The sequence below is a fragment of the Cyprinus carpio genome, chromosome B2, assembly GCF_018340385.1.
Source record: "Cyprinus carpio isolate SPL01 chromosome B2, ASM1834038v1, whole genome shotgun sequence".
Classification (NCBI taxonomy): Eukaryota; Metazoa; Chordata; class Actinopteri; order Cypriniformes; family Cyprinidae; genus Cyprinus; species Cyprinus carpio.
Genome location: NC_056598.1, coordinates 23966853 through 23981431, shown reverse-complemented (window position 1 = coordinate 23981431; position 14579 = coordinate 23966853). Strand labels below are relative to the sequence as shown.

At 33.1% G+C, this 14579-nt stretch overlaps 1 long non-coding RNA gene across 1 annotated transcript in view; it reads left to right on the top strand.

Moving 5' to 3' along the window:
- The first annotated feature begins 1312 nt into the window (after positions 1-1312).
- LOC122136259 overlaps positions 1313-14579 on the top strand; it is an 87572-nt gene continuing 74305 nt past the window's right edge. The window contains exon 1 of the long non-coding RNA XR_006154052.1: positions 1313-1486. This is a non-coding gene — a long non-coding RNA (uncharacterized LOC122136259). The remainder of the gene's footprint in view (positions 1487-14579) is intronic.

Genomic DNA, 14579 nt, shown 5'->3' with positions numbered 1-14579 from the left:
ACTGCTGTCTTCTGAAGGCTTGGCCTGAATGATTGCTGTCTCTCTTAATGGATAATTCTATTCTGCTGAAAGTTACTTAGTCCCTCCATCATGGCAGGAACCTTGATTCATCGCTATATGACCCTGCTCTCTTTCTCCATGACAGCTTCTACGCTCCTGACCTCTCCTTGGCTTCTCACATCCTGTGAGGTGCCTGGTTTTTGTCTAGCCTCAAGTACTGGGCAAACCTCATGGCTCTTTTTACAATTGAATGTGAAATTAAGCTAAATAACTAGATAAACTAGTATAATCTAGATAAACTGAAAAAAGATAAGCTAGATAAACTGAAAAAAGTGAAATATCATGCGTCACTCGCTTCATATCATTTTACCCATGAACCATTTAAAAACACTCCCTCCCATCTTCAATCCCATTTACTGACACAAAATCATATTCGCAAATGTAATCATGTCAAAGTGAGAGTTTTGATGTGGCGTGAACTGAAAAGGTTACGTGTTAAATTGCAGAGTGGATGATGGATGTCAGAACCGCTCACTCCGTGCTTTAGGACTGTTGGCATGATAGACTTGCCAAGCTTTATTACACATTAATTTTTCATTAAAGTGCTGTTTTAATTCATTCCTCTAAAATTACCCTATTATTGAGGTCAGTGTATAATGTTCCTATTAACACAGAAAACTTGCAGCATAATTTTAAATCACATGCGGCCTTTTATTAGTAAGATACATTAGGTTTTGATTTTAGAGCATGTTATTGTGAAAATGCCAGAAGATATTGGCCCACTTCATTTAAACATTGTCAACTCATCAGTCCACAGGCCTCTCAGAAACAACAGTCACTTAGCAAGAACAAAATTGTAACAGTAGGCTGCTAATGTAAAGATCATTGTTGAGAAAAATTAACTAAATCACAAATTGCCCCTTGTGCATTTAGTGAAAACATTACTCACTGAACATCAGTACATGGAAAATATCAGCAGGGAGTTAGTGTGTTGGTTAAGAAAATATAAAAGATTTGATAAACCATTAAAAAGCTACCATGCTAGGCACAACCAGAAGTTAAAGTTTGGTTAGTTAGCATAGTTAGCATAGTAAGAAGCTGTATTTACACAATTGCTTCTAACAAATGGCATTGTTCTCTGTTGACATGTTAAATTTGACTTATATTTCCCGCTGTCCGCTGCATTTGACATCACAGTCCAATCACCCAACCCTATCGAAATGTCATGTGGCTCCAGAGTAGGCCTAAGTCACATGACATTTATGAAGCAGGTGATTGGTTGAAAAAGTGTACACCCATGAGCAAAGATGGCATTTTACAAATCACTGTACTACTTTGTACTACATTCTCCAGATACTTTAGGCATCCTTGACAATGATATTTGCGATGTAAGCAACAGTTTACAACACAGAAGTATGAGGACGCAACACAACAGCATTCCTTGTTGTACACAAGTACCCTGGAAAAATCAAAATGGGAGATGAAGGTAAGCTTGCTATGTTTTTGTTTAAAAAGTACAGTAAGATTTTTGGAATGTTACACATTATACTGTGAGCATTGCAAAATGGCAGTTATTTTTGATGCTACGCTAGCATTAAAGCTAAATGAGTTTGTTTGTCCTTGTGCAGCAGTTTTGAATGTTCTTTTGGTTTTGTTGTGTTGTTGGCTAGATCTTTTGTGATATTGTGTTGTTGGCTGATATTTTTGGCTACTGTTGTTGTGTTGTCTTTATTAATTGTTTTATTGTTGTGTCCACACTGTGACAGTAGCGAACCACTCAACTTCCACAGCATAAATCTAGTGAACTGACCGTTAGCCTATATATAGAATACATCTGAGACTATAAGATTTCTTTTTATTTAAAGCACTCTTGAGAGAACATTGTATTTACCTTACAGTCCAAAATGAATATGCTTCATTATTTATTTAGACTCAATTTCCTGAGCATCTGATCAATCAGAGGTCCATTTCCCTCCGGACATGTGAAAATTTATATGATTTGTTGAGGTTGCGGTCATTCTAACAGTAATTATCTGTGATAGACATTTTTTTTTTTAAATATCAAATTGAGAAGTGCAGCCTGACTGAAACAAACTAATAAAGCTTCAGATAGCTGAGACGGGAGTAAATGCAATAAAAACAGGAGTGAATTATCTTACAGGAGCTCAGTCGCCACTGGGGAAATTCATTTAGCCCTCCTGCAGTGAGAGATTCCTGGTGTAAGGATGTCTGAGATTTCGTTTCAGCCACACTAACAAAATAGAGAAACTATTTATGTTTCAGTTTAGCAATGAATCTAACAAATATATTCTGCAAACAGCCTTAATTTTTCTGTGTTATCTATGGTTTTGTGTTTCTTTGAACCAACCACATCTATACAATAGAGTGGAGTCAGGTTGACTAGGTTATCTACATCTTTTTTTTTTTTCTTCGTTGAAGTGTGTATATATAAAACATAGTATATATAAAACATTAGTCTGACAACATGCTATAATGTCAGACTGAGCTGCTTGTGATTTTTATGGTTTAGATTCATGTTTCTGCATTTGATTTTAACCTGTTGTGCCGTGCCTTTCCTTTCCTTTCCTTTCCTTTCCTTTCCTTTCCTTTCCTTTCCTTTCCTTTCCTTTCCTTTCCTTTCCTTTCCTTTCCTTTCCTTTTCCAAACCAAACCAAACCAAACCAAACCAAAAAACAATAATTGAGAGCCACTGATTTGCATTGCAGCCTTTCCATTTCACAGCTTGGTTGAAATATTTTCTTTCTTGGAATACACAGTAGATCGTGACTGATGACACTTTGGAAGTATGTGGATTACAGTTCAAGTTAGGGGGAAATTCATTCATATCTTTCTCATTACAGTTGTGGATCAGGTGGGATGTATGAAGATGGGAGGCAGATTAGGATGGAGAAAGAACTGTAAATTTAATAAGCAGTGCACTCTTTTTGTGTATGTATGAGAGTGAAAAGAAGACTGAGAGAGGGAACAGAAATGGAGAGAAGGGAAAGGGGGAAAAGAAAGATTGCGGCGAAGCTTTAATGTCTGGGAGAATGTCTTCCTGGCAGAGAAGATGAATAGAGCAGCACGTCTGAGTTATCTCCTGCTCAAAAGCAGAAGCTCGCCTGCTGATCAGCAAGCTTCAGGTCTCATCATGTACTTACACTCTAAAAATATACACCCAGATACCTCCGTCACCACACCTTTGCCTCTCTTTACTGGCTTATCTCCTGCCATTTCTCCTGTCTGATTTTATTTGCATAAGTTTTTTTTCTTCTAGAAGTGATCTGGGGGAGTTTCCATAAATTGCTTGCTGATTCTTCAACCTTTATCACTGTGCTATTTTTTTAAATTTGTGTTTTCTCAAATAAAGCCTAAAGAGCTTATAGATGTCCCATTTGTGTGTTGCTCTTTCCAGACATGACACAATACGTTTTGAATTGCTGAAAAATAGGCAATTAGGTTTTAGATGGTGAGAGACACTCAAATTTGGATGATGAAATAATATCTATACAAGGTGATGAAAATTGTCTAGCTTTACAATGTGGACAGTGGATGTGTGATGTTTAAACTCATTTGATATATGGTATTTTTATGTGGTCCATCCACAAGGTGGCAATAATGGCAATGACTGACTGGTCCAGTCCACTTTTTTTTTGACTGACATGTTCATGAGACGCACCATAGTTTTTGTTTTTGCATGCAGTTTAGAGGTGGATTTTTTTTTTTTTTTTTTTTTTTTTTTTTTTAATATTTGAGACCTCAGTAATTAGTTAGTAATTGTGGAAAAAGCAAAAACACTATGCTTACCTTGTAGTTTACCTGCTATAAAAGGCCTCAAACTAAACTTTGAGTGTCTTAAAAGGATTAACCTGGTGTTTTTTTGCCATTCCAGTGAGTAGTCCTTTCTCAAAATTGCTTATTGCATTAAATATACTTGAATATATAGAGTGATTTTTTTTTTTTTAATTGTCTCCCAGTGGTAGTTATAATTCCATATGTATCAGATGTCTGAGATACTTACTGATTTTTGTCTGTTTTAGAAAAAAAGAGTTGCTCATCAAAAATAATAATTTAAATGATTTATTTATTATTTTGTTTTAAAACCCTTGTAACAGTCTCTCCTCTGAATACTACTTCCATACTTCTATATGTACACTACTGTTCAAAAGTTTGTGGTCAGTAAGATGCAAGGCTGCATTTACAGTATTTGATAAACAAATCTGGAAAAAAGGTTGATCAAATGAATGTTATTATTGTGAACCATTATTACAATTTCAGATAACTATTTTCTATTTTAATTATTTTAAAACATAATTTATTCCTGAATTTTTAGCAGCCATTACTCCATTTTTCAGTGTCACATGATCCTTCAGAAATCATTCTAATATGCTGATTTAGTGGTCAAAAAACCCATTTCTTATTATTATCATTGTTGAAAACAGTTGTGCTACTTAAAATTTGTATGGAAGCCATCATAAGACATTTTTTTTTGATGAATAGAAATTTCAAAAGAACAAAATTTTAATTTAAAACTTGTTTACTATCACTCTTGATCAATTTAATGCATTCTTGCTGAAGAAAAGTATTAATTTCTCTTTTAAAAAAAATCTTACTGACCCCGGTTTTTAATTCAAGAAGTAGCTCTTCATCAAATGCAGCTCATGCTGTATGTGATTTTGGATGCAATGACTCACCAAAAGTTCTTTTAAGCAGTGGGCGAAGTCCAAATGTTATTTATTAAATTAGATTTATTTAAAACCAAGAGCGTTCATTCATGCAGAAACATTAGCAATTATCAATAATTTTGTACTCTTACAGCCCTTAGGGTTTTTTAATCACTTCAAGATTTGAAATGTGTTTAAAAATAATTGTACCCTAAAAAGTCATATAACATCTCTGAATTAAATTCTAATCCTTTCAGAAACCAAGCAAATCTCTTTTATTGTAATATATTACATAGTGTTTATTGACTGCAGTGCAGTTGTACGTTGTCAGTGTACAGCATTACGTAAGGAGGTCAGAGGTTTACTTTCACTGAGAGCTAATGGTCTGTGCCGTTTTGCAGATCACAAAAGAGAAAGCTTTGAGTTCTGTCACTGTGATAAAGTGAGGATCAACTACTGTGCCGTCAGTGGGAAAGTGCTGCTGACATCATTGCTATTGGCAGCTAGGCAGGATGTATTGGTCAGTAAGGGCATGGCAGTGAATACTGGAGTCTATAAGATCTAGCTGTGTGCAGTGACATATGCCCTTAATTACCTGCCGTTCAACCCTGTAAAGAAAGCAAGAGGAAAATGTGTTTTGAACGCACTGTGTTACCGATAAAAAAACAAGTAATGACTTATTAGCATTGCCTCGTTTTAATGACTGCTGCGTGCCGGTTTGACAGAGTAGAGTAATTAATTTCATAAATGTTAAATATGGTAAATTAATGTTGCTCGTGTCCTGCATAGCTTGAAGGGTGTTATTTGACGGGTTTGCCAACCTCCCTCTAGCAACATCTGAATTTGAGTTATGACTTAATTTGGCTAGCGTTTAGATGTGAATATTCATTTTGTTTTGCCAGAAATTTGAATAGGGCATTTGAGTTTATATGTATTTATTTTGTCTGGGGCCAGATAGCCATGCTGAAGCATTGCATAATTTCATACATGTACCACCATCAACTGATGATCTGTTGAATAATTTTGAGGGCTTTTATATAAATATATATATTTTTTTATATAAAGTATAATATATATTATACTGTTTCTCTAGTTAGTGAAGGATTTGGGACTGTGTGGGTTCCTGGGGTGCAATCAGCCAATAACCACTGTCATTATATCGTCATACAGTATGATATGGAGTTATTAGTCTTATGGCATTGTATACAAGGTCTTGTGCCAGCCAAGCCACTGCCGAGTGGGAATGGCTTTCTCCAGCTGTTATAGACATAGAAGGGAAAACATTGGCATGAGCAACAGAAGTGAGAGAGATTTTATATTAGAAAAAATGCAATTATTAATTGCAATGCATTTTTAAAGAAAGGGTGCAATCACAGTGTAGTTCCATTTTGACTGGCATGTAATTTGACTAGTTGATTTATGCATTTACACTACAAATCAAAAGTTTGAGGTCAGTAAGTTTTTTTTTTTGTTTTTTTTTTTGTTTTTTTTAAATAACATAATTTAACTTTTATTCAGCAAGGATGCATAAAATTGAACTGAAGGGACTGTCATAAATAATATATTTTTTAATATTTTTATTTTTACTTTCAGTTAATCAGAGAATCATCAACACTGATGATTCAGAGGACAATTATTCACAGGAATAAATTAACATTTTAAAATATATTAAAATAGAAAATAGTCATTTTATGAAAGCTGTATTAATACTTCATAAAAATTTTCATTTTTACTGTGTTTTTGATCAAATAAATACAGCCTTGGTTAACACGAGGGACGTCTTTCAAAGACATTAAAGGGATAAAAACCCCAAACATTTGAACAGTACTCACTGTATGTCATTTTGTGCATGAATGTGTGTTATGTAGCCTACTGTATATATCTGAGTAATCTCATATATCCAATACATTTGAGTGAATTAATTGACTTTGTAGCAAAGCGCTTTAGATAACTGGTATTCATTTACTGTTCGGCTTCATCTCATTTACTGTGATTGAATTCAAACAATCATTTTCTTTCTTCAAAAAAACATTTTTATTCAATGCCCATTGCCAGTATAACACAGTGTTATTTTTTCTTAGCCATATAATTATCATCATGATTTTTTTCCTCTTAGTTTTTTCGTCTTCCTAAAAAAAGTTTTTTTAATATAAGATGAACACATTACTGATTGTGTCAAAAAGTCACACATCAATCAACAAACAATAATTTGCATGGGGCAGAGAAAGACATATTGACTGTCCATCCAAATAAACTGGTAATAATCCAGTCCAGCAGTGTCCGTCCTCCATGTCTCCACTGACTACTAAGCCATTAAGCTGATTGGACTGCAACAACACCCGCGCCATAGATCCAGTGATATCCGCCGTCCAGCTTGCCTTTCCAGTGGCAGGAAATAGGACATTCTGATCCACTGTCTGTCCAAATCATATTGGACTGGGGATTCCAGGCGCTCCGGGAACATGGGCCTTATCAGAGGACAAACACACCACTCGCACGGCCATCCCTATGCACCGGCACTACATAAACCACTATAATAACTAGCCCACCCTTTTTCCTCTCCTCCTGATCCTACCCTTCCTTTCGGCTTCTGGTTGTCTCTGGTTAGAGCAATAGATTTCTTTACAGTCCCAAACAATGCAGAATCCTGAAATTGCATTAATGCATACTAATGTAATCTCTCATGCCTGTAAGCTATCGGGTTTGCTGCTTGCCAGCACACTTATTAGAGAAATATTGTGCGGCTGTGTGTGGCTGGGTGTGCGTGTTCTCAGAATTCATGGATGAAGAGTTTGAAGCGTTTGTTTTTGCTACAAACTGTGGTGTGGAGGAAATCATTATGTGTTGCCTGAGCTTGACATATGGCTACTAATGACCACAGAATTTGTTCTATAAATCTGTAACAGCATTAATGCATTAAAGATCCCAAAAACCTACAAACTTTCATCCTCTCTTCTCTTTTAACCCTGATAGATGTAGGAATGCTTTAGGCCGTTCCACTGTAGACATCAGACCCATTTACACGGTTTCTTAAAGAAAGAGTTCATTCAGACCAGTAACCTTACATCCTTTTTATTTAACACACACGCTCTCTCACACACACATACAGGTGATAATCATCAGTTATGTTAGCCCTTTTCTTTGCACTTGTACAGTCTGACCTTATGCTTCCATTCCCTGGTATAAAGGCAAAGCAAACTTGCCCTCGGCGAGCTATATTTCACAACTCTTCAGGGACTGGCGTGATGGATCGGTCCTTCATATAGAAAACCCATAAAGCCTGATGTTTATGTACAAGCAAATGAGTATTTGTGTTTCATGCATGTGTTTGGAAAGATGAGTGTAGGCACGCTTGTCATATTTACATGTTTCCATAAATGATTAGTGAGTATGTTTGCATTTGCGGGCCACTAGTCAGGTTTCCAACTGCCTCTTTTCAGGTGAAATTTGGGATAGCCTATTTCTTAAAAAAATTGTGGCAATACAATTACCAAAATGTGCATTAAAAAATCTTATATGCTCACTTAAGGTGAATATATTTTTTATTCTTTGCACTGTAAAAAAATACAAATAAATAAAGTTTTAAATAAAACATTACTGGAGTACATTTTACAAGAAAATCCTATTTCGCCTATAAATTCAAGTTACCATTTCTTTGTAATTACTTTACTAATTAATTACTTTGTAATTTATGAACAATTTCTATGTTTTTTTACAATTTTTTTTTTTTTTTTTTTTTTTTTTAGTGTAAGAAAATAAGAAAAAATAAATTGAGAGGAAAACGCTTACTGAATGAATTCCTATATATGTATCAAGCTATTCAAGTGACTGATTTCACTAAGAGAGGAAAAACTAACACACACAGGCTTCCCCTGTGGCCACAGCTTTTATTTTATTTTATTTTATTTTATTTTATTTTATTTTATTTTATTTTATTTTATTTTATTTTATTTTTTATTTTATTTTATTTTATTTTATTTTATTTTTTTTTTTATATTTTTTTTATTTTATTTTATTTTATTTTATTTTATTTTATTTTATTTTATTTTATTTTATTTTATTTTATTTTATTTTATTTTATTTTATTTTATACAAGAAGGTGTGGTTTTGTTCTCAGATGAGATGGAATTTCTGCTTAATTTCCTGTTTATTTTAATTTTAGGTAGTGTTTTGTCATAAATTGCATTTGTAAACTTGGATTTAAAGCTAATGATGGTCAACATTCATATTTTATACTGGTATATTCAGTCAATTTGACCTGATAATGTGCTAGAAGGAGCCACTCAGTGCTCAGTTCGGATGTTCAAAAGTTTCAGTTAAAATGTTTTGGTCTTATTATTATTATTATTATTGAAAGAAATGAATACTTTTATTTGGCAAGGATGCATAAAAAATGAATAAAGTGTCTATTTTATATAGTTCTTTTTAACCTTTTATTTAGAATATGAGAACTTTTTATAAAGAATCCTGAAAAAAGTGTCACCGTTTCCACAAGAATATTAAGCAGCAGAAATGTTTTCAACGTTGATAACAAGAAATGTTTCTTGAGCACCAAATCAGCTTATTAGAATGCTTTCTAAAGGATCATGTGACACTAAAGACTGGAGTAATGAATGCTGAATAATTCAGCTTTGTAATTTTAGAATGTATTAATATATAAAACAGTTATTATAAACTGTAATAATATATAGCATTTTGATTAAATATATGCAGCTTAGGTGAGCATAAGAGGCTTGTTGCATACACTTTAAAACATCTTACAGACCCCAAGCATTTGACCAGTAGTGTACATGATGAAGCCAATATTTTCTTTAACATTCAGTAAACAATTGACACTCGATATGTGAAAAAATCCTGACACATTCTAACACTTCAAAAATGTGTTGCTGCTTCAAGCCTGTTGGAGGCAACATTGAACCTCTATCCAAACTACCTCAGACACAAACTCCCCACTGGAGACGAATGCTGAAATGTGCAGGAAGCTGCTCCAAGCTGCTGTGGTCATGTTTGACATTTCACGTAGGATACTATGACTTTCAGAGCCGCTGTGTCTCGCAGGGTTTTTAAAAAAGAAAGAAACGCCCAAATTCAATGCAGTGATGCGATCAGAATGAGACATCTTGTTTTTCAAACATCAGAACTCCACCAATCAGAGCTGTAACTCAAGATGAGGTTCTGATAGGTTGTGCATGCTCCATCCTGTCAGAAAGGTAAATACAACCTTGGAAAGGGAATGGGAGTTTCTCTTTTCCCAGCACACTTCACATCTGCAGCTAGTGGTTAGTAGACTTCAGGTGAACTCTATTAAATAATGCGTAACTGACTGGCAAGGGTGTCTTTTGTTGCATCACTGTTTAAAAAGCTCTCCATGGAATTGCCGCAAATTGAAGGAATTGATTTTCCTCCCATTGCGATTATTTTTCTGTGTGAATTTACCCCCAAACTGCTCCTGCCCTGTCGCTCCAGGGTCTCATCTTCACTACTAGGCCCCATTACCCCATCCATTTATCTACACACAAAAAATAACAACAATCACAACAACAAAAAAAAAACATCAACCATTAACAAAAAAAAAAAATACTCCAACAATGTACTGGTAACATTGCTTTAGTCATTTTTTTGTCCCAGAGTTTGCATCACCCCTCATCAAAATAAAAGAGACAAAAAAAAAAAACTCCTCATCAGAAGACAATACAAAAAAAAAAAATTTCAGTCGTTATTACATTTTATACAGTTGGCTGATGCTATTATCTAGAGAATCTATAAAACTTCACACAAAATACAAATAAAATCTACAATTATGTCACAATCCCTCATTAACAAATAACAAAAACTATGCTGTTGTTAGTGCTGTGCTGTACTGTCTTGAGTGTGAGATTTCTAGTTAGTAAAATGTGTGACTAGTTGTAGATTCCACATATATTAAAAACACAAAACTTTTCTTTAATGTAATTGACTTCACTTCACATAGACATCAACAAATAAACTATCTATTTAAAAAAAATTATTTAGGCTATCATGTAAATGTATATACATTATCTGTTTAATTTATCTATTTGTATTTATCTGTTTAACTTATTTTTATTAAATGTACATTTACCATGTAAATGTATTTGTTTATTAAATGTGCATTTATTTATTTAACATGGAAACTTATTTAACGTACATTAATTTGATTTAACATGTAAATGTATTGAATGTCAATTTCTTTAAAATATTTGTTTATTAATTAAACATTTACATTTATTTAACATCAATTTGTTTGTGTTTAACACATACATTGATTATTTAACCTGTAATTGTATTTATTGAATATGTCAGTTTATTAATTTAATCTGTAAATATATTTAATTCTTAAGCATTTATTTAAACTAAGCAGTCAAATTGATTAATCGTGACTAATCGCATCCAAAATAAACGTTTGTGTTTAAATAATATATGTGTGTGAACTGTGTATATTTAATATATATATGAATACACACACATACATGTCTATATTTAAGAAATATGAGTGTGTATATATAATTTTATTCATACATATATACGTATATGTATATATAATTATTAGTTTGAATAAATAATATGAATTAATAATTCTTAAATATATACGTGTGTGTGTATTTATATATAAATATACAGTACACACACATTATGCAAACACAAACTTTTATTTTGAATGCGATTAATCACTATTAATCGATTAAACAAGACCAAATTAAACATTTATTTATTCAACACAAACTTTTTTGTTTATGTAAATGTATTTATTAAACGTAAATTAATTTAACCTGTAAATTAGTTTATTCAACATATTTTTTTTTAATTTCATTATATATTTTACATTTATTAATATACTTTATTTTTTAGGGCTATGTAAAGAGTGAAATTAATATTTTTGTAATGGATTTTTTCCCCCTCTGCCTCTGAAATGAATTGGAATTCTAACTGATACTTTTCTCCAGGTATTCTAGATCTTTTTTGATTTTATATGCGTAACCCATGCAAAATGCCCTGAACTTAACAGAAGCAAACAGTCTGTCTGTGCAGGCAGTAAGCAAATTCACTCACTTTGTGAAGAATGACTTTCTACCCCGTTATTTTGAAGAGACACGTGTGTGTGTGTGTGTGTGTGTGTGTGTGAAAAAAAAAAAAGATAACTCGGCTTTCACAGCTGACAGACTGTTGTGTAGCCGAACTCAGGTGCCAATTAGAGAGGACTTTAAACTGATACCAGACAAATGAACAACAGAGGAAGGAAAGTGTGAGTGTGTGCATTTCCTGTATGTTCTTGTGTGTGTTTGACAATGCTGTTTGTGTGCGTGGGTGGCTATATGTTCACTCTATCTTTCGAAGAGACTAGAAAGTGCTGTGATACATGAAAATCCCAAATAATTCCTCATCTCTGCAGCATCCCAAAGGGAAGAGTAAAGGGATAAACCTGACCCCGAGGAAATACAGCTGCTCCGATGACAAATCACTAGTGTAATGGGAACAAAGTGTCCCGTGTAGAATCACAAAGACAGAACACAAATCTCCTAGGAATTGAAGCAATTAACAGGTTTAAGCTAATGTCTTGTATTCCTTTGTCTTCATTTGGTTTACAGTGAGGAACTATGGGAATCTGTTTTAAGATGCCTTTAGGACTAAATTCTGTTTAGTCGGTGGAAACCTTTCCTGAATAATTCAAAAGATTTAAATGTGAATTATTAGTCTGGGATCTACAGAATATAATCACAACAAAATCTCACACAACACATTATTACTTTATAATAACCTTAACCAACATATATAAAAGATAATAATTTAGCTAGAAAAAAAAAAAGTCACTATGTGAAAGCAGACAAACAGTAAGCACTAACTCTGGGAACTCAGTGTGAGCTTAGTTGAGGTGGAATCCCTTTGGTGTGGGTTAGATATCTCAATGACATGGACATGATTTGAATGAATTGATATACTGTACTGTAACCGACTGAAAAGTTTGAAATGTTGGGTTATACTGCGTATGTAAATGTCTTTCCGTTTAAATGCTTGATGGACCTGTGTGTGTGTGTGTGTTTTAATTTAGAAAATTATTTAGACTCATCTTTGCACTTACAGTAATCCACTTACAGTGGACATTTATGGGGATAGGGCAAACATTTAAACTTGAAGATATTACCATACTTACCCAAGTGATTAATCACAGCACATTAAGACAGTTGTTTTCTGAACTGCATTTTCCCCCATATATATAAATAAAAAATAAGAAGACCCAGTTGTTTTCTCTGAATGCTGCATTTTTCCCCCCCAGGGATACCTATAATATAAATAAAAAATAAGTATGCAATAATTTGCAAAGATTTCCAAAAACCGAAGACTAAAAATATGATGAAAATATCCAAAGCTCATTATACATAACACCATAAAAAAAAAAATATTTTCAATTTTTTATCTCTACAAAAACAATAAAAATAAATCAGTCAAAATACCAAAAAACAGAAAATGATAAAATACTTACACTGTTTTAGGAATACATTTTAAATAAATCAGGCAAATGATGTATAAAACAGGAAAAACTTGATGTATGGAACTGCTGCTGAGTTTTCTAGCTCAGTTTCTAAACTCATTTGAATAAAAATTGCCTTTATTTTTAATTGACATACATTTTTATGATTTTTTTTTTATTAAAATAATATTTTATGAATAAATTGTTCTTTCTAATATGAAATCTTTGTTTATTGAGTTTATTTTGTGGATAAAACATAATCTCCCAGTTCTTATCTGATAGACAGCGGCGATGGCAATCTGTGTCAGTTATTCCAGAGCCACCCCCGGTTCCCTGTGGGTCTTATCTGAGCCACATACACTTAACATTCAAAACACAACAAACATCAACTCTACACATCCCAAATCAGAAAACAAACAACCACACCCCATCTACCCTGCGGTACTCATCAACCTGGTTACCAAGGTTACTGCACACCGCCAGGAAACCACATTAAGCCACAACATGAGAAAGGAGATATTGTACAACAAGGAAAGTAAAAAAAAGAAAGAAAGAAAAAAAAGGCAAGGTTGCAAACTACAGTGTTTTTTTCAAAGCACTGATCTCTTTTGATCAGAAGCAAGATTTTTGAGCTGATTTTGAAAAAAAAAGGAAAAAAAAGTTTAATTATTAGGGTAACATTTACACTAAGGGTATCATTAACAAATTTATACATTATGAAATTGTGTAAAAAATTCAAATAAAAATTGAAAATGTGTAAAATGTAAAACAAGACAATTCAATTAAATTAATAATCAAAAAAATAAAAAATCAACAAATAACTCCTCTAATAAATTATGTACATTTGTAACTTTTTAAAAACAATATATTTACAAAAAAAAAAAAAATATAAAAAAAAAAATGAAAAATTTCATTATACCAAAATAAATAACCAAATAAAAAATAATAACTTAAGTACTTCAATACCTAATGCAATAACCAATTGTAACTTAAGTGCTGCAGGATTTTCTTCAAACGAAAACATACTTGGTCTAACGTTTTGATTAGTAAATGTGTCACCCAAATCATTTACGTGCTACAACTGTAGCGGTCCCCAAAACAAAACAGTGGACTGTTCACTGGTGTTCCTCACAAAAAAAAAAACTACAATTGCAATGCATGATCATTTGATCATTTTTGTTCAGAATCTATTTTAATGCTAATGGCTGGTGCCACTTCGTATGAAGTGACAGAATGCATCAAGTAATCCCCCTGGGCATGCAGCAGGACCATAACAAAAAGTAATTAGAATCATTTTGGACTCTGTCTAGTAAGAATTTGATTAATTACGCACAGTAAGCAGCAGACAAAACTGCTCTCCACCAGGCAAATCAGCTGGCAAAAGCCTACTTCCAAGCCAGCAAAACACAAAAAACTCATGCTTTCACCTG